A 27,577-nucleotide genomic window follows, 5' to 3' on the forward strand; every position below is an offset into this window, starting at 1 on the left:
AAAGAGTGTGCCATTGACTTCTTTGGTCGTGATGTGCTGCAAAATGATCTCACTAACCTTTGTTAAACAAGAACAATAAGACTTAACCAACAAATATTGTTACCCATTCATTTAAATCAAAATTTATCACTGTCAATAACATAAAAAAACCCATCAAAATCTGCTTTAAGACGTTCAGTTTTACATTAACTGACCATTACAGCTTGAACAAAAGATATAATTGATTCACATAGGCTAAAACATATGAATTAAAGTGCATAGTAATATATTTCTCTTGGATAATTTAAAGAGAATAGTAAACAGTCGAGTTTCGATCATTTTTCGTGACTAACTGCATAAACAAGATAAACAATATTTTATTAATCCAAAACGATTAGTTTTTATTTACACATAATCACAGAATTAATACTGTTGGATAAGTATACGCCTGTACAATGATTTTTTTCAACATCCACGGTACTTTATAATGTTAAATCAGGTAAAAACACGTTTTGCCATGTTAGTTAATGGATTCGTCTACAGAAACTTTCTTTAACGCAAAGTTAGCATACACACAAATTCGTTTCATGTTTCTTTAAAATAATTAAAATAGTTTTCAGTTACTACACACGTTACAATCTAACATTGTGTAAAAGGAAAAGGAACTTTCAGACGTGTTTGTAACTGTTAGCGTTAGCATACATTAGCTCCAGTCGTGTTTCTTAAAGCAAGTTACATTTCGTATCAAACTGTTTTAAAGTACTAAACGCTGTTACAACTAGGGATGGCTGACGTGAAACTGATGTTTTGACACAGTGTCGAGATCCCGAAGCGCAAGTGTTTCGAATCACTGCACCGAAGCATGATCCGAAGCACCCAAGTCACGTGACTAAAGTGTTTCGAAACACCTAGTCACGTGACTAAAGCGATTCAAAGCATCGATCAGCTTAGAAACGTTTCGAGACCTGGTGAATCCTAATTTGACTGCCAAGGTCTCCAAAGTATCTCTGTCTCATATGGCTTAGAGCACTGTGGGTTTGCTTATTGATTCTATGCTTTGCATGATGTTTTGGGTTCGAATCCCGACTTGTACAAATACTCTGAAATCATGGTTTTATGTATTTTAATCATGTTTCTGTTTTGTGTAGCCTAAATAGGATACAGCTACAGTTACGCCATCAATTTAGCATCATTTTTGTAACACTGTAAAACAATAATAAATATTTTTACAGTATGGTTGGGTTTAGGGTTTGGGTAGACATTAATAAAATACAATAAATGGGAAATTTAATGAATAATATAAATAATTCTTGATAACTTCAGGCCACCGTTTTTGATCTAGCAACAACCCTGTTTTAAGACAAAAACAAGACATATTTATTCACAAATTGTTTATTCGGATATCAGACCAATGTTGAAACAAAACGATACAAGAGCAAAGCATTACCAACTGGTATTAAAGCATTTTAAAACAACTGCTACAGACTGGCTTCGAAACCTACCACTCCTGCAAGGATGTCTGACACCTTAACCACTGTACTATGTTACTTGAAGGATTCCACATTCACAAAGTGGGGTTTAATCCCTCAATTTGTTCAATCGTTCTTTGCTGAAGCTGTTTCAGTGCAATATATATAAAAAATGACCACTAGATGTCACTGTAGAGTGAGGTTTCGAAACGTTTCGAAGCTTCGACACATTTGCTTCGACTGTTTCAGTGTTTCACGAAGCCTCGCTTTGCCCACCACTAGTTACAACCAAACACCGTGGAAATGTTTTAAGCTCTAAATTCGCTAATTATACAGAACACAAGCAGTAAAAAGCTTACCTTTCTGACCGGAATCCACATGAAATCTTTGAAAAACCAAACTTTTTCTTCTTGTGATCTTCGTGCCATGGTGGTTGACAACCAGCTTTTTTGAGCATTACCGCCACCGTCTGGATTGGAGTTTGGATCAGGAATTTAGTAACGCATGTGTTTATTATGAAACCAACTTCTGCTTTAAAAAAAACAGTCAGCACAGGAGCGTGCTATCTCAAAAATAAGCAAATTTTACATAGTTTTTCTCTAGATGACATGTATAATCTATTTATAAATAATATTGTTTTGTTTGCGTCTAAACATTGCGACCATCCACACTAAATATTCTTTTTTTTTTTTTTTTGCTATCGTACCATGAATATTTTCTCAAATTATCATTAAACGTGGAGCTAACAGATTACTAGATAAAATAAGAACTTAATCAGTTGCCATCAGCCGAGTCCTTGCCAGAAGCGGCCAGGACTCTACAGACAGACTCGGGCCGGATATGGTTGACCGGAATCGGGCCAGTGCTTTACAGCCGCATCACAACCGCATGTGCGCGAGCGAGCTGCGGCCCGCACTCGGCCCGGATAACACTCGCCGATGCTGAGTCGGAGCCGGAGGCGCCGGAGGGCAGCCGAGCTCGGGCCGATTACTGCCTGCTATCTGGGAACCTGATTGGTGAAGAAGGTTTTGAAATGGCGTGTCAAAACAAAAAAGGAACATGAGGCGTTTCTTAAAAAATTACACTTTTACGCCTGGTGTTTTGTGCATTGTTGTGCACAATCACATTGACGCCCTTTATTTAGTCATGAGGCGTTAACTGTTGACGGAAAACACGAGCAAAAAATGTCTCTGCAGCATGGGCCTTAATGAAAAGAAAAATCATATTGTTTTTCAAATGTAACTATTAACCACTATTGTTATCTTTTGTAGATTGATAAAAGATTGTAATTCTAATAGTTGAATACATTATTTTGATAATTAAAAACCACCAAGCGAACCACTGCACTAGAACCTGATTTATCAAATAGACTAGAGTAGAACAAATAGTCAACAGCAACAAGGCAGAAAAAAATACTGTCCCTCTATATAGATCTGGCTTCTCTTTTCTCACCTGAGATTAACAGCACCCATTAACTAATACTCAGCACTTTTGTCCCTTGTCTGTTGTAATCTTGTTGGATGGCTGCAGTTAAATGTAATTAGGTTTGGCTGCTAATAATTGACTGTCTTTCAACAGGGGAGTCACTGACTCATGGCAAAGCCTGTCTTAGTGGAAGATCCTTTTCTTTCTCACACTGAATCGAAGAGGTGCTGTGGCTTTACATTTGTTACAGTATATAGAGGGGGTTTGAATTTTCCAGATAAAAGACTGTTTATTTTATTGATTGAGGGGGGAAGGGTTGTTTAGCCTGAGGATGGACTTTTCGGTTTAAACTCTGCTGAGATGAACAGGTGAAGAGGTTGAGCAGTCTAGACTACAACCCTGAGGCAGATGATCTCTTGATGATCCTCAACTTGGTGCTTTGAAGTTTGCGGAATGAATTTTCTGATTTTTTTATATATGCTGATAGCAGTGCTCGGAAACAAATCACTGAGTAGTCCCAAGAAGTGTTTTTATTTGTATAGATTGATTGTTTTTTTCCGAAATAGGGATTCAAATTGTTACAATGTTGCTTCTTGTTCTTTTTCACACAATAAAGTTTCTTAATGGACCAAAATAGTTCAAACAAGTCACATGTGAGTAAACGTTTGCGTTATTTTCCAGGATTCTGCTCATACATCATTATTTTTACTTATGATGATGAGAAATGAGACATTATAAATGAAAAGGTGCGCTTTCATTTTGAATGAGGACACCTACAGACATAGGGTGACCCAAATCATAGAGGGCTCTTGATTTTTCAGCATAGGTGCTTTCCACTGTCAGATCTAGAAAATAAAAATAAAGATCTGGAAATACATTGTATGATTTTTTTAAAAAACTATTTATTTGTAAATTACTGTGTCAAATAAGTATTTGATCACTTGAGTCAAAAATGTTTAATATTTAGTACAGAAGTTTCTGTAGTTCTTCACCAGGTTTGCACACACTGCAGGAGGGATTTTGGTTCACTCCTCCATGCAGATCTTCTCTAGACATGTCAGGTTTCGGGGCTGTCACTGAGCAACACAGAGTTTCACCTCCCTCCAAAGATTTTTTATTGGATTTAGGTCTGGAGACTGGCTAGGCCACTCTAGAACCTTAATATGCTTCTTACGGAGCCAGTCCTTGGTTTTCCTGGCTGTGTGCTTTGGGTCATTGTCATGTTGGAAAACCCAGCCATGACCCATCTTTAATGCTCTGACTGAGGGAGGAAGGTTTTTGACCAACATCTCACAATACATGGCCACGTTCATCCTCTCCTTAAATACTGTGCAGTCATCCTGTCCCCTGTGGAGAAAAACACCTCCAGAGCATGATGCTTTCAGCCCCATGTCTGCTATGGTTTTTGCCCTTGAGGTAAGCAGTGACCTTCTTTTGTAGACATTAAAAGCATAATCCATTCATAAGGCCCATCCATAAAATCTACTAACAATGGTTTTCAAAGGACACTATGCTTTTATTTTCATCCCATCATGTGGCATGGTGGTTTAAAACGGAAAAGGCTTTTATATTTTTGAATAGGATTTCCAGAGGCTTTGTTCTAAAAATGCACTGTTTTTTGCATTTGTTTACATCTTTGAAATGGGATGCCTGTTGAAAATGATTTAATGGGTTATAGCTTTAGATTTCATTTCACTGGGACGCAGTGCCAATAGATGGCAATAATACCGGTGCTCAAATGAATTTGGGTTGATACGATGGCTGATATTGGTCTTATTTCCAGAGATGAAATCAGTGGTTGGTGAGAGAGGAAAAATAAATGAGGTTTTCATTGGGAATGTATTCAAAAGATTAAATTGAATTGTAGAGTCGAGGTGAATGAGCCGAGGAATTGGAGGAAAGACAATAATGGTGAATGGGCTCTAACAGGAGATGTGCTCAAGTACCTTAAGTATTCAAAATTGACATCAGTAATTGATCATAAAAGCACAATTTTTATCTGCACCAACACATGATACTGTTTAACTATACATTCTTTTTGTTTTGTTTTTTTCAAAATTATGAAAAACAGGCTTTAGGGAATGGTTTCTTTTTAAAAGATAATGCATAATGAAAGGTCGATTCAGAACCTTTATTGATAAAGGATGAAATTCTAAACACAAAGGCCTGATGAAGTATTATATCAAGCAATAATAGCATTTCACTGCAATTTATTACACTACATCAGTTAGGTTTGTTATTATGGCATTAATGCTTTGAGTGATCCTAGATCAGGGGTGTCCAAACTTTTTGTAAAGAGGGCCAAATTTAAAGATGCCCGGTGGCCAATAGTTCCTTTTGACTTTTTTTTTCACCAAAAAAGATACATGAAAATACACTCTGTTATAAAAACTACTTTCATTGTCACAATTACCTTTATTTTTCAAATGGCAATATAACCAAGCCACGCAGGCAGGCATGAACAACTCTAAACACACATTTCTGCCTTTCATTCATATATGGAGAGTCAGATAAAATTTAACAAACTGTATAGAAAATCTTACAATTTATTGAGTTTGATAACTATCTTTGCCTCATAAACATTTTAAACAGTAACGCAAAGTGGTCTGTTGTCATTAAAGGTTAAAACTAGTGAATTTTGCTCTTGTCTTTTACAAGATCTTTCAGGAAGCCAACTAATAATGATAATAATTCCTTACATTTATATAGCACTTTTCTGGGCACTCAAAGAGCTTTACACACAATGGTTGGGGTGGGGGTTGGGGGTCGTCTCCTCATCCACCACCAGTGTGCAGCATCCACCTGGATGACGCGACGGCAGCCATTTTGCGCCTGATCGCACACCACACACCAGCTGATTGGTGGAGAGGAGACAGAAATGCAGCCAATTGGAATATGGGGATTGTTAGGAGGCCATGATGGACAGCGACCAGTGGGCAGATTTGGCCAGGATGCCAGGGTTAAACCCCTATTCTTTTTTGAAGAACATCCTGAGATTTTTTTAACGACCACAGAGAGTCTGGACCTCGGTTTAATGTCTCATCTGAAAGACGGCGCTCACTGAGCAGTATAGCATCCCTGTCACTATACTGACCTGACTAACTACAGGAAGATTACACCTTAAAAATCCCACAACTGGGAAAATCACTTGTCACCAAGAAATAAACACCTATGTAAATATACTAAACTATGAACTATATCAACAGTTATAACCAAAGAGTTTAATGAAATAAGTTTGCTTTAGTGCGTTGCATTAGTGTGCTTTAGGCTTTTTACTGTAAAGGATCATGTGACATTAATGAGAAGGTTTATACTGAGATCTAGATTTTAGTAAAGAGACTAGGTCTGGCTTGAGGGCAGTGGTTGAGATGCTTAAAATGTCACGTGGGAGTCACTCATCTTTGATCTCAATTGGTTCTTGTTTAAGTGCATAACTGAGAATGTTTGCTCACACAAATATGTGGAGCCGAATAAGCTCTTGGCGAATGATCGCATTTCAGGAAACCTGCCTTTGCCTAGCTGCTGGTAAAAGTCAACAAGAGAACATTGCTGGTGTTTTCCACAGCACTCATCGTCACACTGCAGCTCAATGAGCTCCAACTGAAGCCGTGGAGGAGCATCATCTGGGTCCACTGATAAAGGAGAAGAGAAAAGCAGCGTGTGCTTTTCAATAACTGCAAAGTCTTGAATGCGTTATTAAATTCCACAGAAAGGGATGCGATGGCTGTTACACAACTCTTCATTTGCATATCGATATTTTCCAGTGGAAAACTGTCAATGATCTCTTTCAAAGCTAGGAAGTGCGTGGTGCAGGGCTCTGTTAGGGATAAGTGTCTTTGGAAAAGTTGCTATTTGATTCCAAAGGCCTTGATGTGAGTGTATAGCTGGCTTACTACTGCATCTTTTTCTTAGATGCTGACATTCAGCTCATTCAGATGCTTCATCATGTCAACCAAAAAAGCCAGCCATTCAGGATCAGACAGTTGCTCCATTGGATGTCCCTTCTCGTCCAAAAAAAGGCTTATTTTCTCGCTGCAGTGTGGACCCCAGACTTAGACACCTCACATCGTTGTGATATATTACGTCACTATATTCAACCTGAATGTCACGCAAAAACTTCCAAAACTGTTGGTGGTATAGAGCTTTTGAGCTAATAGACTTGATTACCTTTGCCACTGGTTTCATAACATCGTCCAATTTGAGATGTTTGGCGCAGAGAGCCTGCTGATGAATGATACAGAAGTTTAACAGCGCTACCTGCTTCTTTGCTGACTTTATTGCAGATCAGAGTGGATAATCTACTTTTCTCAACAGCCACAGCAGGTGCGCCATCGGTAAAGATCCCAGAACCTTTACTCCATGGTAGTTTCATATCATCGACAGCTTCACAAACAGAAACAAATAAATCCGTTCCTCTGGTTTGCCCTTTTAAGGCTTTTGAGGTCAAGCAGCTCCTCTGACACATTCATGTTGTCGTCAAAAAAAAATCAGCAGTTGTGCAGTGTCAGATGCATCAGTCCGTTCATCGCAGGCTAAAAAAAAAAATCAAAACCCACTCCTCTGTCCTCTAGGTGTCTCAGAATATCTGATGATAAGTCCTCAACTCTCCGTGCCACCATGTTTCATGCCAGGCAAATATTCAGAAGATCTTACTTTCTTTCGGGGCAAATGTTCTTCACCATTTTCATGATACAGTCTTTTACAAACGTACCTTCAGTAAAAGGTTTGCCATGTTTAGCTATTAACATGGCCACTCCGTAGCTGGCTTTGGTGATGTTTTTGTTTGACTCACAGGCCCGCGTGAAAAATTGCTGTTGCGATGCCAGAGCAGCTTGGAGTGGTTTCACTTTTTCAGCGCAATCCCTCCCTGTTAGCTTGTCATATATTTTAGCATGTTTAGTTCCGTAATGCCGCTTAACGTTGAAATCCTTAAACAATGTAACTGTCTCTTTACAAATTATACAAACACAATTGCTTCGATTTTCAGTAAAGAAGTATTGTAATTTCCACCGCTCCTGAAAGTGGCGGTCCTCACTGTCAACTTTTCTCTTTTCTTTTTTTTTTTTTTTGCAGCCACCATGGCAGTAATAAGCTGAGAAAAGTTCCTAGCACAGGTGCCGAGGCAGATAGCATTAGAATGGTGCTGACATCAAGTGGTAAAAGGAAGAGTTACATTTTTAAAGTTGAATGGTTTATTTTATTCTAACAGAGCTAGTGAGCCATAAATAACACATTATAAGATGGAATCTGCAGGCCATATGAAATCTGACTGGGTCTGGACTTTGGACATGCCTGTCCTAGTTGGTCTGTCACGATCACCAGCGATCCAACCTTCATAGATCGCAGGAGAACATTCACATTTACATGGACTGCAACCCTGCCTCCATATGGGCTACAAGTCCTGTCAGGCACCACTCACACAGTGTGTGACCTGTTTCAAGGCTCTTTTGATTAGACTCACACAGCTGAAGCTTCTCATGGACTAATTACACTCGCTTATATACATCTTACTCTGACACCCTTATTGCCGAGTCTTGTTTATCTGTCTGTTTTGACCTTCGCTTTGTTTTTTGTTTCGGTACCTTGCCGCCTGCCGTTTGCATGTTAATTGACCACAACTTTATATTTGCCTGCATACATCTGTTTGCTCCTGATTGTGACCGTTGCTTGCCTGATCCTTCTAATAAACCTGATTTGGATCCACACCTCTATTGTCAGCGTCCCACTTCACATTACATGATCTGTTGTCCTTCAAAGAGCACAACACAGCTCGATCTTGCAGATTTGCACTTTTCAGCAACCAAAAAATTAGACCCTTCATAACAGATCAGGATGCACAACTTTTAGTCCAAACTCTTGTCATTTTAAGGCTCGACTACTGCAATGCTCTTCTAGCTGGTCTCTCATCCTGCACTCTCAAGCCTCTACTGATGGTCCAGAATGCTGTAGCTCAGCTGGTCTTCAATGAGTAAAAGACAGCCTTTGCAGTGGTTATTGGTTGAAGTTCGGCTCAAATTCAAATCCTTGGCACTGCACCCTCTTACTTCCACCCCCCCTTTAGGAGCTTGCGGTTGGGGTGCCATTGCAGAGAGGCTACAAGTCACTTTCCAAAACCTTTTCATTCAATGTTCCTTGCTGGTGAAAGAATCATCCCATTCCCACTTGGACTGCGGATACACTGGTATCCTTCAAACGACAACTAAAAACCCATCTCTTCTGAGAACACCTGAACCTATGAATAAAACCAAGACCACCTATAGAAGCACTTTCTCTCTCTCTCTCTCTCTCTCTCTCTCTCTCTCCCTCTCTTTAAAAAAACAACAACCCTACTCTAGCACCAAATTCTCTGAGCATAAACAAGTTACTTTGAATAACCAGAACTTCTTGTATGTATGGCCTCTTCTTGTTGAATCGCTGAATAACTCCTCAATTGTAAGCCACTTTGGACCAAAGCATCTTCTAATGACCTGTTTCCATTGAGTGGTACGGTACGGGAAGGTTTGAAATGCTTATATGGCCATTTCTACTGTTAAAAGGAACCAAAAAGCAAACCCTACTGTACCGTTCCACTTTTTGGGGACCCTTTTCTAGCACGATAAAAGGGTACCAAAAGGCGGTTCAAGACGCTCAGCTGAACACTATTGGTTCACAGCGATACGTCACTAGCTTGTGCACAAGCCAGGAGAAGGAAAACAAAGGAAGCGTCATTTGTAAATACACAACCGAGACATTACAACGTTATAATATATATAATACATATAATAACAGTCCATGGTCGACCCAAGCTTAAACAAAACCCTGTTTCATTTTCTCCAAAGATAAACAAACTTCCATGTTTATCTATTATTATCACCTTTTGGACTATTATGAACTTAAAATGATGGAATTACTTTCTAACAAGAGGTTACATGTGCTGGTGAAAAACAAAGATACAGATGAGAGGTTTGCGCTGACTGTGGGCTATATGTTGTGTGTTGTTTTTGAACTCAAATCAGAACTAAATTTATGCTGTGTGTAGTTTTTCTGTAATTGGTAACATATCGAAGACTGTAATGGCTTGTTTCCACTGAGTGGTACAGTACAATATGTCGGTATGGGTCACTTTTATCAAGCTTGCCTTTCCACTACCAAGGGTACCCTTTAGGTGGGCGTGGTGTTTGAAAGAAAGCTTAAGTTGACGTCATTTTCGCACGAATAAATGTCTACAGTAAAGCTGTACAGGTCGTTCACTCATCATATGAGAAGCACTTCTCACAAAACAGAGGCTTCATACACACTTGTTCATACACTTGTTTATAAATGTTCATGACTAACTTTTCTATGAACGTGTTTTGATTATAACTGCAGATTGATGATCAATGAGAAATAGCCTACTGGAACGTCTGCAATTGTGTAAAATAAATAAAAAATTGCAACATAAATGAACACATACAGCATCTTACAGTCTACGATATGTTACCAACTACAGATAAACTACACACAGCATACATTTAATTAAATTCAATTCACCTTTATTTCTGTAGCGCTTTTACTATGTAAATTGTTTCAAAGCAGCCTCACATAGAAGATCATAGTACATTTAGTAATTACATGAGTTCAAAAACAACACGCAACATAGCCCACAGTCAGTGCAAACCTCTCATTTGTGTCGGTAATCTTCATCAGCACATGTAACCTCTTGTTAGAGAGTAATTTTGTCATTCCGAGATCATAATAGTCCAAAAAGCCATGATAAACATGGCAGTTTGTTCATGATTCAGGTTGCTAAAACAATTTGCTCCTGTGTTTTGACGTGCTTCACTCTCGCGTTTGTCCTTTTCTTGGCTAGCTACACGAGATTGTGATGTATCTCTGTAACCAATCAGTGTTCAGCTGCGCCTGTAGCTCCTCCACCTTTTGGTACCCTTTCTCGTGTTTGGTACGGTGTTCGAAAGGGTGCTGAAAAAGTGGTCTGGTATGGTTCGGTTCGGTACGCCTTTTGACAGTGGAAACGACCATAAACCAAACCGTACCATACCACTCAGTGGCAACGGGCCATAAGGGGCTGTATGTGTTCCTTTATGTTGCATTTATTTATTTTATTATATTTTTTTGCAGATGTTACAGTAGGCTATTTCGCATTTCATCGTTGAACTACAGTTATAATCCAATCATGTTCATAGAAAGGTTACTAATAAACATTTCTAAACAAGTATTCATGTGTATAAAGCCTCTGTTTTTTGAGAAGTGCTTCTCATATGATATGTAAACAACCCGTACAGCTTTAGCTTGACATTTCTTTGAGCGAATATGATGTTGACTGAAACTTTCTGATTGGTCCCCTTTTAGCAGTAGAAATGCGACCCTGATAAAGGTGATCCGTTCTGACCTGTACCGTACTTTAACAATCTATAAATGACTAAATGTACTTGTAAAATGTAAAAGCAATTGTCTGCCAAATGCAGAGCAACCAATACAAGGATTGAATGTACAAATAAGTGAAGTTTATTCATAAACTAATTTCGAGAGGAGCACGTGATTATGATTGAACACGGCTGGTTCTGTATTAGCATGCTTGATCCACCAATCAGGCCATTCCTAACCACTATAAAGAGCCAGGGTTTTCTCACTACAGTCATCTTCGATTTGAAGAATCCCCCCTTCCACCCCTACCTTTTCACCTTTCCCTCCATAGGGCAGCACGGTGGCTCAGTGACTAGCACTGTCGCCTCACAGCAAGAACGTCACCGGTTCTAGTTCCTTAACAGGCCGGTGGTCGTTTCTGTGTGTAGTTTGCATGTTCTTCCCGTGCTTGGGTTTTCCCTGGGTTCTCCGGTTTCCTCCCACATTCCAAAAACATGTACAACAAGTTAATAGTTAAATCTAAATTTCAATACAGGTAATCTAATAATGCAGCATATATTTTAATAGCCTTCAATCTTAATCTTTAGCTATTATAAAAAGGGGAGTTGTCGAGATCTACCTGAGCTCGAGGCTCCCCTCTCTACCTCCAAACGGGAGGGAGCCCAGGGCTCAAGAACCTTCGAGCTCAGGGCTCTCTCACGGGACAGCATGCCAAACTTGCTTATAATCAATCATCAGCTAAGTGTGAACTCTTGAAATACATAATATGTAAAACGAACCCTATCATGACAAGACTAGTTTAGGTAAATTGTCACATTAGGTTAGGAGTTAATAAAGCTACAGTCAAAACAATTACTTATGTTGCTTGTTTAAACTACTTATTTAAAATGAGTTGAAACAACACAATTCTTGATTTTTTTAGTGGGGGGAAACTTTATTGTTTTGTGTTCAGTTCACTTAAATTTGATAACATGGCAGAATTGTGTGGAACCCAGCATTATTTAGTGTTCTTGTACTTGTTTTTACCTCGATTCTAAAATATATATTGTTTATTTGGTAGAGACACCACACATTTTTTTGCAGTTTTGACATTTTGTAGATATGTTTTAATAATATAATATTAATAATATTTTTTGTATTAATATGTCTTTTTTCCTTACAAATAACATTATCAACCCAGCTAGAACTATAATACAGTTGGTGTCAAAAGCTGTTTTCCTAATCAAATCTAAATGGTGTTAATGTATCAGGCATTAGGTAAAAGGCATATTTGGATGGGCAACGGTCCACAGGGTTGAAGTGCACTGAAACATTTTTGTGTATTTCTTTAGCACTTTGTCCTTTACAAAAACATCTCCAGGCACAGTTGTTTGACTTTTTTGTTTTGTTGTTGTTTTTGCGTGATCCGTTGGCCAGTATGAATACAAAGTGTGTTCGTCCCCTGCGGCTAAAACCACAGTTTTGTGCAGTAACACTTATTTTAGTGCCTGACCTTAGCAAGCATTTTTTTCCATTCTTCCTCAGATGCACAGCTCGGTCTCCCCACCTGCTCACATCCCACACGAAATTTGCATTCACACACTGAGCAATACAACATTTGCTGTAGTTTAGTGCACTTCAGTTTACGTTTTGAAGCAGTTGTTAGGTGAAAAGACACAGTAAAGGTTATTATTAACTTTGATAAAGCCATTTGGTATGTAATCTAATCAGATTACACTGTTGCACAGGTGAAAAAAGATATTTATGAAAGCTTATGCAACATGATTCTGTATCACCTTACAAATCACCTACCATCTGAGTTCTGTATTAAAGGATTAATTCACCCAAAAATAAAACAGTCTGTTATTAATTACTTACCCTCATGTCCTTCTAAAACCCTGAGACTTGTGTTTATCTTCGGAACACAAGGTAAGATATTTTAGATGAAATCCAAGAGCTCTCTGATAGGATTGTGAGATGTTCAGAATAGACATGGGCCGGTATAAGATTCAAACGGTATGATAACCTTGGATAAAAATATCACGGTTTTACAGTATTAAAGTATTGTGCTCACTGCTCTAAAATATATTCTTTTTGAATGACTGGGTAAAAAAAAAACAATATTTTTTCCCTTTTTAACACAATATATTTATTTAAAAAATATTTTGGAGCAGTAAACATGTCAGGCTTAATAATAATTATTTTTTTTTTTTATTCCTAAACCCCCCCCAAAAAAAAGATTTCTTTACAATTTAAAACAGCATCTTTGGATTTTTTTTTTCTGCTGGAGAAACTGTTGTCCTAAAAAAAGTAAATAAAAAATCTTACATAAACCTAAGAACGATATTACTGAAAAAAAATGGCGGTTTTAAAACCTTGACATTTCCAAACCGAGATATACCTTGAAAACAGTTATTGTCCATGCCTATTTCAGAATCTAGAAAATCAACCAAAAACTAAACTAATCAAGGAAATTTGCTGCCGGATGATGGCTGTAGCAGGGACAATTATGTAACACTTTGCAGTTACATAGCTGGGGACTATTTTCAGGTGCTGCTTAATATCATTGTGCCATTTTAGGACAGCAAAGTATCTTGATTATTATACCAGAATTAGAAAATAGTTCCTAGCCTAGAAATATCGACCTAGAAAATAGCAGCCTTTTTTCTATTTTCCGTTGGTAGTATGCTATGTAACTACAGACAGACAGTTTTGAAACTCTTTAATGCAATTTTTGGCTGTAATGCTTATAGTCTAATCCAATTTAATGATTTATGCTTAGCTAAGCTACCATGATCAAAAATGGTAAGACTCAATGCTTTAATGTCTAAATGAGCCTTTTTTCAAAAAAAAAAAAAAATAAGGTGTTAATTTACATATGAGGGTGAGGGATTAACAACATTTTTACTTTTGTTTGAACTAATGCTTGAATACTAAACCTGTTTTCTGATAAAACATAATAAAAATATTTCATTGCACTATGAGTACATTTATTTGCCAACAACAAAGGCTGTGTTTACACTGCATGGTTCAAGTCTCCCAATTCAGATTATTTTCTCCCATGTGGCACAGATCAGATATGGCCCATGTACGTACAGGAAAATAATCACGTAGATTACAATTTACATGTCCTCAAATCAGATTCAGGCCTTGTTCATATGTGGAAATTTATCCAAATACGTGCCCTCGTGTCTGCAGTGTAAGCTGGTATATCAGATTTCTACCAGTGAATGCGAGTCACACAACATAAAAAAGGTAGCGAATGCAGTCAATCCAGACACCTTCCTTTTGAAATACAGGGAGTGCAGAATTATTAGGCAAGTTGTATTTTTGAGGAATCGTTTTATTATTGAACAACAACCATGTTCTCAATGAACCCAAAAAACTCATTAATATCAAAGCTGAATATTTTTGGAAGTAGTTTTTAGTTTGTTTTTAGTTTTAGCTATTTTAGGGGGATATCTGTGTTTGCAGGTGACTATTACTGTGCATAAATATTAGGCAACTTAACAAAAGACAAAAATATACCCATTTCAATTATTTATTTTTACCAGTGAAACCAATATAACATCTCCACATTCACAAATATACATTTCTGACATTCAAAAACAAAACAAAAACTAATCAGGGACCAATATAGCCACCTTTTTTTGCAAGGACACTCAAAAGCCTTCCATCCATGGATTCTGTCAGTGTTCTGATCTGTTCACCATCAACATTGCGTGCAGCAGCAACCACAGCCTCCCAGACACTGTTCAGAGAGGTGTACTGTTTTTCCTCTTTGTAAATCACACATTTGATGATGGACCACAGGTTCTCAATGGAGATCAGATCAGGTGAACAAGAAGGCCATGTCATTAGTTTTTCTTCTTTTATACCCTTTCTCGGCAGCCACGCTGTGGAGTACTTGGACGCGTGTGATGAAGCATTGTCCTGCATGACAAACCATGTTTTTCTTGAAGGATGCAGACTTCTTCCTGTACCACTGCTTGAAGAAGGTTTCTTCCAGAAACTGGCAGTAGGACTGGGAGTTGAGCTTGACTCCATCCTCAACCCGAAAAGGCCCCAAAAGCCCATCATTGATGATACCAGCCCAAACCAGTACTCCACCTCCACCTTGCTGGTGTCTGAGTCGGACTGGAGCTCTCTGCCCTTTACCAATCCAGCCACGGGCCCATCCATCTGGCCCATCAAGACTCACTCTCATATCATCTGTCCATAAAACCTTAGAAAAATCAGTCTTGAGATATTTCTCGGCCCAGTCTTGACGTTTCAGCTTGTGTGTCTTGTTCAGTGGTGGTCGTCTTTCAGCCTTTCTTATCTTGGCCATGTCTCGGAGTATTGCACACCTTGTGCTTTTGGGCACTCCAGTGATGTTGCAGCTCTGAAATATGGCCAAATTGGTGGCAAGTGGCATCTGGCCGCTGCACGCTTGACTTTTCTCAGTTCGGGCAGATATTTTGCACCTTGGTTTTTCCACACGCTTTTTGCGACCCTGTTGACTTGTTTGAATAAAACGCTTGATTGTTAATGATCACGATTCAGAAGCTTTGCAATTTTCAGAGTACTGCATCCCTCTGCAAGATATCTCACTATTTTTTACTTTTATGAGCCTGTCAAGTCCCTCTTTTGACCCATTTTGCCAAAGGAAAGAAAGTTGCCTAATAATTATGCACACCTGATATAGGGTGTTAATGTCATTAGACCACACCCCTTCTCATTACAGAGATGCACATCACCTAATATTCTTATTTGGTAGTAGGCTTTCAAGCCTATACAGCTTGGAGTAAGACAACATGCATAAAGAGGATGATGTGGTCAAAATACTCATTTGCCTAATAATTCTGCACTCCCTGTAGAGTTGCATGAGTCCCAAACCCTAAATCTCATATAAAAGGACAAAAAAGCTTTTATATTGTCATTTAGCACAAGTGTTTAACGGAACATTCAACAAGTAAACAATATAAAGTAATATAAAAATTTAGTATACATCATGTACATAAATCATGCCATGGGCATACCTAAAACATCCATAATGATGATCAAAAAGGGGTGAGTTTTTGTGCAAATTATAACGTTTTACACGCACACCCATAAATTATTAGGTTAATGGTTTTAATTTACAGTAGGGCATTTATTAAGAAAATAAATTAAATTCTACCTAATAATAATAATAATAATAATAATAATAATAATAATAATGATTATTAGTATTATTATTATCATCATTAATTTATTATTATTGTTATTATTATTAAGTAGGATATTGTTTATTTATTTTTGTAAAGTCTACTTTTACAATTTGACACATTTAAACCACGGCAGAAATGTTCTAACCAACAGCCCCATGTCATGTAGGCCTACAGTACAGATACATTTCTTATTAAATAACCTACTATAAATTAAAACCATTAACCTATGCTATATATTTTTGTTTTCCCAAGTATTTGAGATGTTACGTAAATTTTGCTTTTAATTAATAGGCCACCCATAGCTTCTATCATGAGCCACAGCTGCGTTCAAAATGGCATAAATGTTTTCAAAGTGCACTATGAAGGGAGCACAATTTTCAATGAATTCCTTTGTTCGCCTTACATATTTTTGTTCCTTCCTTCATTTGGTCCTTCATTCATTCATTGATTGATTCATTCATTCATTCTTTCCTTAGTTTGTTCAGTCCTTCCTTGAATCCTTTCTTAAAATTCCTTCATTCATTCGCTCATTCATTTGTTCGTTCATTTATATTTTTTGTCCCTTCCTTTATTAGGTCCTATGTACATTCATTCATTTGTTCATTTGTTCTTTCCTTCCGTAGTTCGTAGTCCTTTATATTCTTCATTCATTTGGTCTTTCCTTTGTTCATTCATTAATTCGTTTGTTTGTTCCTTCCGTCTTCCCTAGTTTGTTCAGTCCTTGCTTGAATCCTTACTTCATTCATTTGGTCCTTCCTTCCTTCGGTCATTCCTTCCATTTCTTGTTCGATCCTTCCTTCCTTCGGTCCATCCTTCCATTCCTTGTTCGGTCCAGGCCCGGATTGGCTAATCAAGAGGACTGGGAGAATTCCCGGTGGGCCGGTCCGTTTTTTGGCCGCGAGGGCCGGTGTCTCTAGCTCCAGAATCTGTTGCTCTCAGCGGTCACACTTTTTAAATTTATTTATTTACTTGACCACAGCCTTTTTATTCATTATTATACCGCAACTCTTCTCCTGTCACTATCAATAAAACAGTTGTTGTGGCCGAGCGGTTAGCAAGTTAGGTTAAGACCCTGTGGACCCGGGTTCGATCCTACTTAGAGTAAATTGGTGTTTTCATTTTTATTGATAAGACATATAATACTGTTAGGGTTGTTGAACATTTGAAGTTCTAAAGCAGCTGTTTTCTCAAAAAAAAAAAAAAAAAAAAGACGTGATAGTGTCATTAAAAAATGATTTGGAAATATTTATTTATTTACTTATTTTAATATAGTCACTCGTGAACTGAGGTGGGCCGGTCTGAGGCTTGAAACTCCAGGGCTGAAAAGGTGTCCCACTCCGGCCCTGGTTCGGTCCTTCCTTCATTTGGTCCTTTCCTCCATTCTTCATTCGTTTCATTTAGTGGGTGTTTATTAAGGGTGTTTGGTGATTTCATCATACAGTCGATTTCCTTCATGTTCTCATCAGTGCATGCAGTCTATAAAAAGTCTCTGGGTCATTGCATGTAAAGATTTTGGACATCTTCTTTGACATAAGGTTTTAATGTTTGCTGCATTTATAAAGCCTTGTCTTGTCTTGAGGTTACTCAGTATGCTGCGATTTACTTTCTTTATGCAATTTGATTGGACAGAAATCACAGGACTGATTTTTCTACTTAAGCCAATCACCATAAACAAGAAAAATAAAGTAGTGGCTGCAGGTAGAAGGAAAATAGTGGCGTAAAAGTACCAATACTGCACTAAAAATGTACTCAACAGAAAGTAAAAGTACTTTGTACTTTTGTAACTTGTTTCTTTACACCACTGGTCACTTTTATTTAGATGATGTAAGCGGGTCGTCAAAAAAATTGGATACGTCACAAAATCTGAATTGACCATCGAGATCTGCAGTGTAAATGCAGCCAAAATCATATATCATCAGTATGTTATGTGGACTTGTCATGTACTTTCTTTTAATGTCAACCACTGAATAGGCCAAAAGCTCTATATGAAACTATCTCAGTCAAATGACCCTGTAGAGTGATTCTTTTCTGAGCGTGTTGCATGCAGAGTCTCAAGTCGAGTCCTTCAGGAAGAGTATTTGCAGAGAATAATTGGATGACTGTTATATGAAGTCTCAACAGCAGAATTGCCTGTCTGTATGGCCTATCCAGCTGTTAGGGGTTGTTCCAGACTGTCGAGGCTGAAGGGAAGGACCTCTATTTTTCTTGTCTAGTCTTTTCTCCGGGATGCATTCAGACTTGACAGCATGATGGACAGGCCAGAGCTGCTCTGTGGGGAATGAAGGGACATCAATTAGCTCACCTCCCACCCTGTCCTCTCCTCTCTCTCTCTCTTTCTCTCTCTCTCTTTCAAATGAGCCATTTCAGCCACAGGGAGACAGCGGCAGTGGAAATCCTTCTTTATCATGGCAGAGGCTTGTGCAGTTCACTACTGTTGAGATACTGACACTTTATTAACACTGTAAAGCCTGACATGGAAAAATATATATATTTTGGTATTGGTGTTGTGCTGGTGATGTCAGATATGGTGCTTTACAGCCAATATTCAATTAATTAAATGAAATTTATTCATATTTTTGTAGGTTTGGTAGGCATTTGATCCATTTATAAAGAGAGCAGACATTCATCTCTTTTAATGAATGGTTTAGTGCACTTTTTGGCCTTAATTCAAAGCGAAAATCATGATCCACTCCAGTGGTTTGGTTAGCACAATTTTGTACAACTTTTGGAAGTTTCATGTATAGTATAGACCAGGGGTCACCAACCCTGTTCCTGGAGAGCTACCTTCCTGCAGATTTCAGTTGCAACCCTGACCAAACACACCTGTTTGTAATCATCAAGTGCTGCTTTAGGTACTATTAATTGGTTCAGGTGTGTTTGATCAGGGTTGGGACTGAATTCTGCAGGAAGGTAGCTCTCCAGGAACAGGGTTGGTGACCCCTAATATAGACCCTTTTTCACATTTTCCGGGTTTCTCAGCAGCAGAAGTCAAACTTAGGCTGCGTCCAAAACCGCATACTTCCATACTTTATAGTACGCCAAAATCAGTACGCGAGCCGAGTAGTATGTCCGAATTCATAGAATTCGAAAATCAGTATGCGAGAAGTACCCGGATGACTTACTACTTCCGGCGAGATTTCGGAGTGCGCATCCCATGCATGCTGCGCTATCTTATGATGCCCCGCGAGCGAATTCATGAATGGAAGTAAAGCGAAGCAACTGACGCAGGTAGGTCACGTGACCATGACAAAATGGCGGATGTAGTACGTCCGAATTCCATTCATACTTTTCACATTCATACTGTATAGAACGTACTTTTCTAACGGCCGAGTAGTACGTTTAAATTGAAATGCAGTACCTACTGAGTAGTAGGCGGTTTCGGACGCAGCCTTAGAGTGCTGTGAATGGAAGAGTAAAATTTTTTATTTTTTTTACACTCATATTTGCTGGAATTTAAAAAATGCCACGATGGTGTTTAAAAACAAACTTTTAGAAAAAGGAAAAAAAAAGTGTAAGACTGATGACGGAAGCCAGAGAACAAAATAATGTCAAATTTACTCTCAATCCCATAGACACTGCATTAGAAACACCTTGCATAAGCGGTTTTTGTAATTGGACAAAGGTTCGTTTTTGTAATTGGACACAAAGATGATATAATACATACTGTACATAAATGGATATAAATGATCATATGTTTTTTTTTTTTTTATCTAAACATTGAAGACTTGCAAGGATTTAAGATTATTATGACTGTAAATGTGTTATCAGATTCAGAATGGGCTTTATCAGAAAGAGCTTTATTGCCAGGTATTTTCACACATACGAGGAATTTGTTTTCATGACAGAGCTTCTAGAGTGCAACAGAATTACAGAGACAGAACAAAAAACATAATAAATATATTTAAAAAAAAAACATTTAGTATTGAATGCAAATATACAAATTGACAAGTGTATGTACAGGTATATTACTATATACAATGTTATATGTGCAGCTGTTATGTGCAAATTGGCATGTAAAGTGCGTTGTTAAATAAGCGTGTGTATAAAAGTGTATGACAAGTAGTGATGTTGGTTCCACAATTATTATCATTAAGTGTTCATGAGATGGATTGCCTGAGGGAAGAAACTGTTTCTGTGTTGGGCTGTTTTGGTGTGCATTGCTCTGCAGCGTCGACCAGAAGGTAAAAGTTCAAAGAGGCAGTGTGCTGGGTGTGAGGGCTCCAGATTGATTTTGGCAGCCCTTCTGCTCGCTCTGGATAAGTACAGTTTTTGGAGAGTACGAAGGGTTGTGCCAGTGATTCGCTCAGCAGTCTGAACTATTCGACGCAGTCTTCGGAGGTCGGATTTGGTAGCGGATCCAAACCACACAGTTATTGACGTGCGGATGACTGAATCTATGATGGAGGTGTAGAACTGTTTCAGCAGCTCCTTTGGGAGATTGAACTTCCTCAGGTGATGAAGGAAGTACAGCTTTTGTTGAGATTTTTTGACAATGGTGTCAACGTGAGTATCCCAATTTAGGCCCTGAGAGATGGTGGTGCCCAGGAATGTGAATGACTCCACTGCTGTCACAATGCTTTCATTACAGTCTTGTAAAAATGGTTTATTGCCCAGTAGCTTCATTAAAAAGGTTAATTTTGAGTTTCCATGCAGCTTAGCTGACCACTGAAATATATAACTGAATAAAGTGCTAATCGCATATTTCAGGGTTAAGTGTTCAGATAAAATTAAAGAAAATAAAATATGAATAATTACTAGCAAAAAAATTTTTTTTCTGCCATCATTTACTAATACTTAATCCTTATGTGCTGTTGGGGATGTTTTCATCCACTCTGGGGTGATTTTGAGTCTTAATTTGGTCTTTCTTTTCAGCAAATGAAATGGTTTTTGGTGACAAATCCTATTTTGATGGATATTTTGGGAAAATGCTCCGGAAATGTTCAAAAATTCAACAACATCCTCTGGGCAAATTGACTACCTTTTCATTAGTGTTTGTGACTGTTTTTAACCCTTTTGGCTCTATTCTATTATTTTAACGGCGCAAACTCAGGGCACAAACGCTTTCAGGGCGTGTCAGGAAGCGTTTTTGCTAATTTAAGGACGGGAAATCTGCCTTGCGCAGTGGCGTATGGTCTAAAAGGGTTGAGTTTATTTTATTAATGAGTTATAGGTGTATATAGGTGAATAAACCAATTAGAGTCTCATCTCCTATTCCCTTGAAGGGTCAACTGCGTCGCGCCAAGAGCGCATTCGCTATTTACAGGACGCAAAGTAAGTCTAAGTGGAAAAAATGAGCATTTCACTAGCAAACAGCTAACAGTTAACAGTTTTTTTAACAGAAAACTGTTAAACAGAGCATCTACTGCGTGAGAATGAGAGATAATGGAACTACTTTCACATTCGCTCTTGGATAGGAAAACCTTTACGCACAGACATCAATTAGTCTATAAATAAATACTTTTGTTTGTTAAGCGCAAATATTCGTTTCAAAACTATTTCTAAATTCAGTTCTAATTTCCAGCAAATGAATAAATGAATAATAATAACAAAAACCTGAGTTATATCCTAAAACACATGATGTGCCCTTTATGGTCTAAAACCTGACAGGTGGGCAAATCTAAGCTTGTTTTTAATAAAACAAATATAAATATAGATATAATAAAAAATACTGCTAATAATAATAACATTATACAAAAGCAAATTGTTATGAATGAACTGAAAAAGCCTCCCGAGATGAAGAAGACATAAAAGCAGTGATTTTTCATATTTATGTAGGCTAGAAAATAATATGTTTTGTAATATTTTAATCCTTTATATTTATGTCCTATATCTATTCTTATTATATCCTATATATATATCCTCAATATTAAATTTTTTTCAAAAGTAAAGATATTTGCCTATTGCTCTCTTGTGCGTATTAAGCAGTGCGTAAGCGAGGCGCAACTCTGCGCCGGAGTTTAGACCGAATTTGTTTTGGTCTAATGAAAAATCTATTATAGTTTCTCAAAATAGCGATACGCCAGCGGTCCGCCTCAGAACGCCTTCCTTTTTAAACAAGAACGCCTATGGGCGCACAAATTAGCGCTAATGCATTCGCTACTTAAACAGCGTAGCGCAATGCCTCAAAACCACTCTTGCGCCAAGCTGAAACTACCAAAAGACTATTGCGCCACACCTTGCGCCACACTGCGCCGGGTGTATGATAGGGCCCATTGACTTTCATTATAATTACAATTTGCATCCCTGACCACCACCAAAGTGTTTGCACTTTTGGATATATATGTGTCTTAAATGCATTTTGGAGGGAATTTACATCTACTCTTTTCAAAATCTGAAAGCTTATGAAAAAAAACATTTATTTTACTACCGTGACCAAGAGGTTAATTAACTCTCCTTTTAACATTTAACACATTTAACATTTACTGAGAGTGTAACTATATGCATATTCATGTTGAACCTTTGGTACGAGACTTTTGGTTCGATACGCATTACAAACCAAAAGATTCAGACTAATGTTTAAAAAGATTCAAGAGAATAAGTGTACAAAATATAATGTTTTCAGTGCAACACACTCAACAAGGGATCCCAAATGATGTGACAGGCAACATGCTGCCTTCCCCGCTCACCTCCAAACACTACTCCAGTCATGCAAACGCTGCACTAGCTTGCAAAATGGCTAGTAACGTTAATGTAATTCTCCTATAACCAACAGTGGGTTTGGAGTTTGGTTGCATTATCTATGCAATGTCAAAATATATTTGGGAGCATTTGTGCGACTGCATAAAATTGATGTTGTGCGACCAGTTTTTACAGCAAAATGTTCACCATGTGCGCGGAATTAGGAGGCATTCACGCATTAAGCATCTTTGCACCTAAAAACACCAAACTGCAGTAAACAAAGCCCGCAATGCTTGCTCCGACTTCTGGCTCTTCTTATTGGCCCACTGCGCTAAAACAGAATGCGAATGGATTGGTTGCTATCAGCTGTCAATCAATCAGTTCCAATGACAGGGAGCTACAGCCGTGAAAACGTAAAGGTCTCTATACAAGAGAAAGAAAACAACACTGGCAGATTTACTTTTAGAAACCACCTAAAGTTACAAATAATGATGTCACGACTATCAGTGACCACCTGAGGGCGCTGTAGTTCAATGGACACTGAGTGAAACTACAGCGGCCAAAAAGACTACATTTTCATACATTCTTTCGTGCACACAACCGGTCTGTCATCTACACTGATTTCAACCACAGCTGTCTCCAATCTCCGTTGATTACCTGGACTATATATTCAACCATTCCACCTCTGTTTGTTACTGCGTCGTTTGTCTATCTTGTCATCAGTTTCTAGTAAGTCTTGAATATCGAGTTTGTTGTTACCTTAGTCTTGTTCCTGATCCTGTTTCTGTCATAGTTTCTTGTTTTGCTGTTTATTTGTTACTTTGTTATTCTTGAACACTGGACATCTTGTTTTTCTGTTTGCTGCACAATTGTAAATAAACCTGTACTTGGATCCACACCTTTTTGTTCCTGTTTTGATCACGCTAAAGTGACAAATGACACATCTGATTAGTGATCATGTGCTGAATGTCAATCCAGCATTTGCACTTTTCGAAGAGTGGATAAAAGGCTTCCAGTGTTTAAAGTCCGCTATGAAAATGACTAAAGCATTCACCATAAAGCCGGAGTTTTCAGGTAACAGTGTTTGCCTCATCTACACATTTTAAGCATGAGATGTTCTAAGGTTATTAAATCCTTTATTTAATCATCACAATGCTGTCAATCGTGCGACTTAAACTGCGTTCAGCATCACTAAAGAGCATGCTTTCACTGAAATGAAACTAATATTGCAGCTCATAAAAAGAATGTTAATGCTATAAAGATGACATATGCAAATAATAAGTTATATGTCAATATCATCTGTGCAATATCAGACACCACCCATGAGAACACAGCAGTTATTATTGTTAACTTATAATAGGGTCTGTAAATATAAATCAGAGAAATCCTCTGGCTTTTTTTTCTTTTTTTGCTGTATTGAAAACATACCGAACCGTGACACCACTGTGTCGTATCAAACCGAAACGTGACTTTTGTGAACCGTTACACGCCTAACATTTAACATTTAATTTGAACCCATTCAGTTCTCACGGTCTGGCAGGAGCTTTAGCTTAGCTTAGCATAGATCATTCAACGGCGAGCAAACTTTCTTTATTATTACACTGGAATGAGAGTATTGTTGCTTGCCATGTTGGCCAAGGAAATACGTAGCTTTTCATTTTATATCAGTCTTAGTATAAAATCTAATACAGAAGAGTCAAACTTTAACCTATTTAAGCTCACTGGCTTAGTTGCTGAAGTTCATAGTTGCCATTTTCTTTTTATAAGTAATTTTCTACAAGTTGTCCTTGTTTAACTTCTTAATGAAATGCAAGCAAACAACCAAATAAAAGATTTCAAGAAAGAAAAAAGGAACTGATTTAATTCCTGTCACATGAGGCATTCAACTTCCCACCCGTAAATCCAGGATGGAGGCAAAATGGAGGCAAACCCTCCCAAATAAAGGCAGTTTTCATGTTACTAAAACCATTTTTGGTTCAGAAACATATCAACAGAATCATGAAGGTCTCTAGATTCATCCAAACCAAACCAATCTTTCAAGAGATCTATATTTATTTTGTATACTTAAATACCTTGTAAATACATAAATACTGGGGAATAATGAAATAATGTGTTAATAATTTAATTAATCGAAGGTATTGTTCTTGTTTAATGCTGTTTAGTGTTTTTACTTTCTTTCATAGTACCCCATCTAAAAATATCTTAATTCTTTAAGTGATATCTTTACTTTAAAGTATACTTTTTTATACACAATTTGACACACAGCCAATTGTCAGAGTAAAATTAACTCCCACTGGCCCCACTCCTTTAAAGAGTTTAAATAACACTGGATCAGAGTTAAAGTGCTGATTAAACAGAAAATAATGATCTCCTGCTAGTAAAAAAGCAGAATCACTGAAGAAAAACACAACACTACAACTGAATTCAGTCACAACCTTATGCCCTGCTGTCTACACACACATGGGTATTGTCTAAATCAATGCAATTTTCATATGGTTTGGCCGTTTCTTCCACATACAGTCAAAGTATCCGCTCACTGAAATCCAAATTTTTTTTAAAATTCTTGTTTGGGCGAAGATTTTCAAAACTGCCAGGCTCTGTTTTATAGAAAATAGGTGAAAAAAAAAGTTTTCATTTACAAAAATAACTGTGTACAAACTGTGTGGACATGGCCTTAGATGAACTCATGTAATCTCTCAAAATCTCAGCTCATCAGGATCATTAAACAAATCCACAGATAGCATCAGTGCTTATTACTAACCTGTTTGACTACTTCTGTCTTATGTCTACAAAAGTCCTTAGTGAGATTTACTAAAAATACTTATTTGGTTAGACATGACCATTTACTTTACTTGAGATTTTTTTACTTTGACAGCAGTAACTATATTGTGGGACCAAATACTCTCTACTTTTAGGGTTTTGCTGTGTAAGGAATAAGAGATGGAAATTGTTTCATTATTTTATTTTATTTACTTTTCAATATGTTAATATTTGTATAATTAATTATTATAATTATTGATTTTAATGTTTGTAATATGGCGACAAGAAGGCTGCTGGTTTGAGCCCCGACTGGGTCTGTTGGTATGTTGCATGTTCCCCCTGTGTTCGTGTATGTTTCCTCCAGGTGGTCCGATTTCCCCCAAAGTCCAAAGACATGTGCTGTAGGTGAATTAAATAAGCTAAATACATAGTGTATGTGTGGGTGTGAGTGAAAAAAGTGTATGGGTGTTTCCTAGTACTGGGTTGTGGCTAAAAGGGCATCTGCTGATATAGAACACATGCTGGATAAGTTGGTGGTTCATTCCGTTGTGGCGACTCCTTATAAATAAAGGCACTAAGCAGAAAAGAAAATGAATGAATGTTTGTAATAATTGTCTTTAACTGTATGCATTTATTAAGAGTTGAGATGCAAAAGCCGATATACTCCATTTCCGCCAAAAGTGAGATAATGACATTGAGTGAATGCTTTAGGCACGTAGTACATCATCAACAAATAGTTTTGCTTCAAATTATCTAAATTGCAGCATCAGCCCATTCAGAAATAACAGTTTGTTGGCAAAACCCACTAAATGCCCCTTACCTTTGACAGCAAAAGCCGCTATATCCAGAGAACCAATCAGAAGGCGTGAATCGGATCTTATGTTTTGAATGTACAGTAGCAGCGCGCTGATACACCGGTGTTTATGAGGAGACTCATTTTTATTCTGCTTTCGATTTTAAAAGATTGACTTTAATGAACTGAATGAGCTTTTCCGACTGTCAGTGAATAAAAAAATGAAAATGTCTCTTACCTCAAAACTCTGTGCATTATAAGAAAAAGAAAACACAATGTCCAGTCAGAAGTGTAGCATGCTTTCATAACATTTTTTGTGCAGCGACGCTACTTTGAATAAGTCCAATTTACTATGTATTAAACAGCAACTCTATTTCACGAAAGACAGAGTTAAGATGCCGTTCTATTATCCCACATGGATGCTATGAGGATAAACAAGAATTTAAAACCTTAAGTATGGTGAGAATAAATGAGTGACAGCTTGAAAAGTTTTTGAGAGGCATCCTTTTTGTCCAGTAGGCCTACATTGTGTTTTATTTGCTATAATGTATTAAACTATTCATTATTTACTGTATATTACTTCATAATACCTATATGCCTGATAAGCTTTGTGTATTAATGGACAATGCACAGATATTGATGTTTCAAAATGTTTTACACTACATTATTTGAATCTACCAAGCGTAACCAGCAGGCACATAACATCATATGATGTAGTTATTTGGTTATATTTTGGTTTTGACGTCAAGGAGCAAAATCCAACGACAGTATAACATCAGTAGACATTGATCTTTGGTTGGTTTTAGGTTGTGGAATTAACCAACCAATATTCAACTTCATCTAAACGTTATAATGTGTCGTTGATGCTACGTCAAAGTCTAACATCAGTAGACATTGATCATTGGTTGGTTTTAATTTGTGGCAATAATAAACCTAAATCCTATGTCTACTTAACGTTGTAATGTGACGTCCATACAACATCGAAGTGTAACATCAGTAGACGTTAATCCTAGGTTAGT

General features: G+C 37.6%; 1 protein-coding gene and 1 long non-coding RNA gene across 4 annotated transcripts in view; one reads left to right on the forward strand and one right to left on the reverse strand.

Annotated features, from left to right (window-relative positions):
- LOC137489360 (uncharacterized) overlaps window positions 1–1,899 on the reverse strand; it is a 4,422-nt gene extending 2,523 nt beyond the window's left edge. The window contains exon 1 of the long non-coding RNA XR_012400415.1: window positions 1,808–1,899. This is a non-coding gene — a long non-coding RNA (uncharacterized lncRNA). The remainder of the gene's footprint in view (window positions 1–1,807) is intronic.
- b4galnt4a (beta-1,4-N-acetyl-galactosaminyl transferase 4a) overlaps window positions 1–27,577 on the forward strand; it is a 324,496-nt gene that overhangs the window by 36,784 nt on the left and 260,135 nt on the right. The window lies entirely within an intron of this gene.

The sequence above is a fragment of the Danio rerio genome, chromosome 25, assembly GCF_049306965.1.
Source record: "Danio rerio strain Tuebingen ecotype United States chromosome 25, GRCz12tu, whole genome shotgun sequence".
Lineage (NCBI taxonomy): Eukaryota > Metazoa > Chordata > Actinopteri > Cypriniformes > Danionidae > Danio > Danio rerio.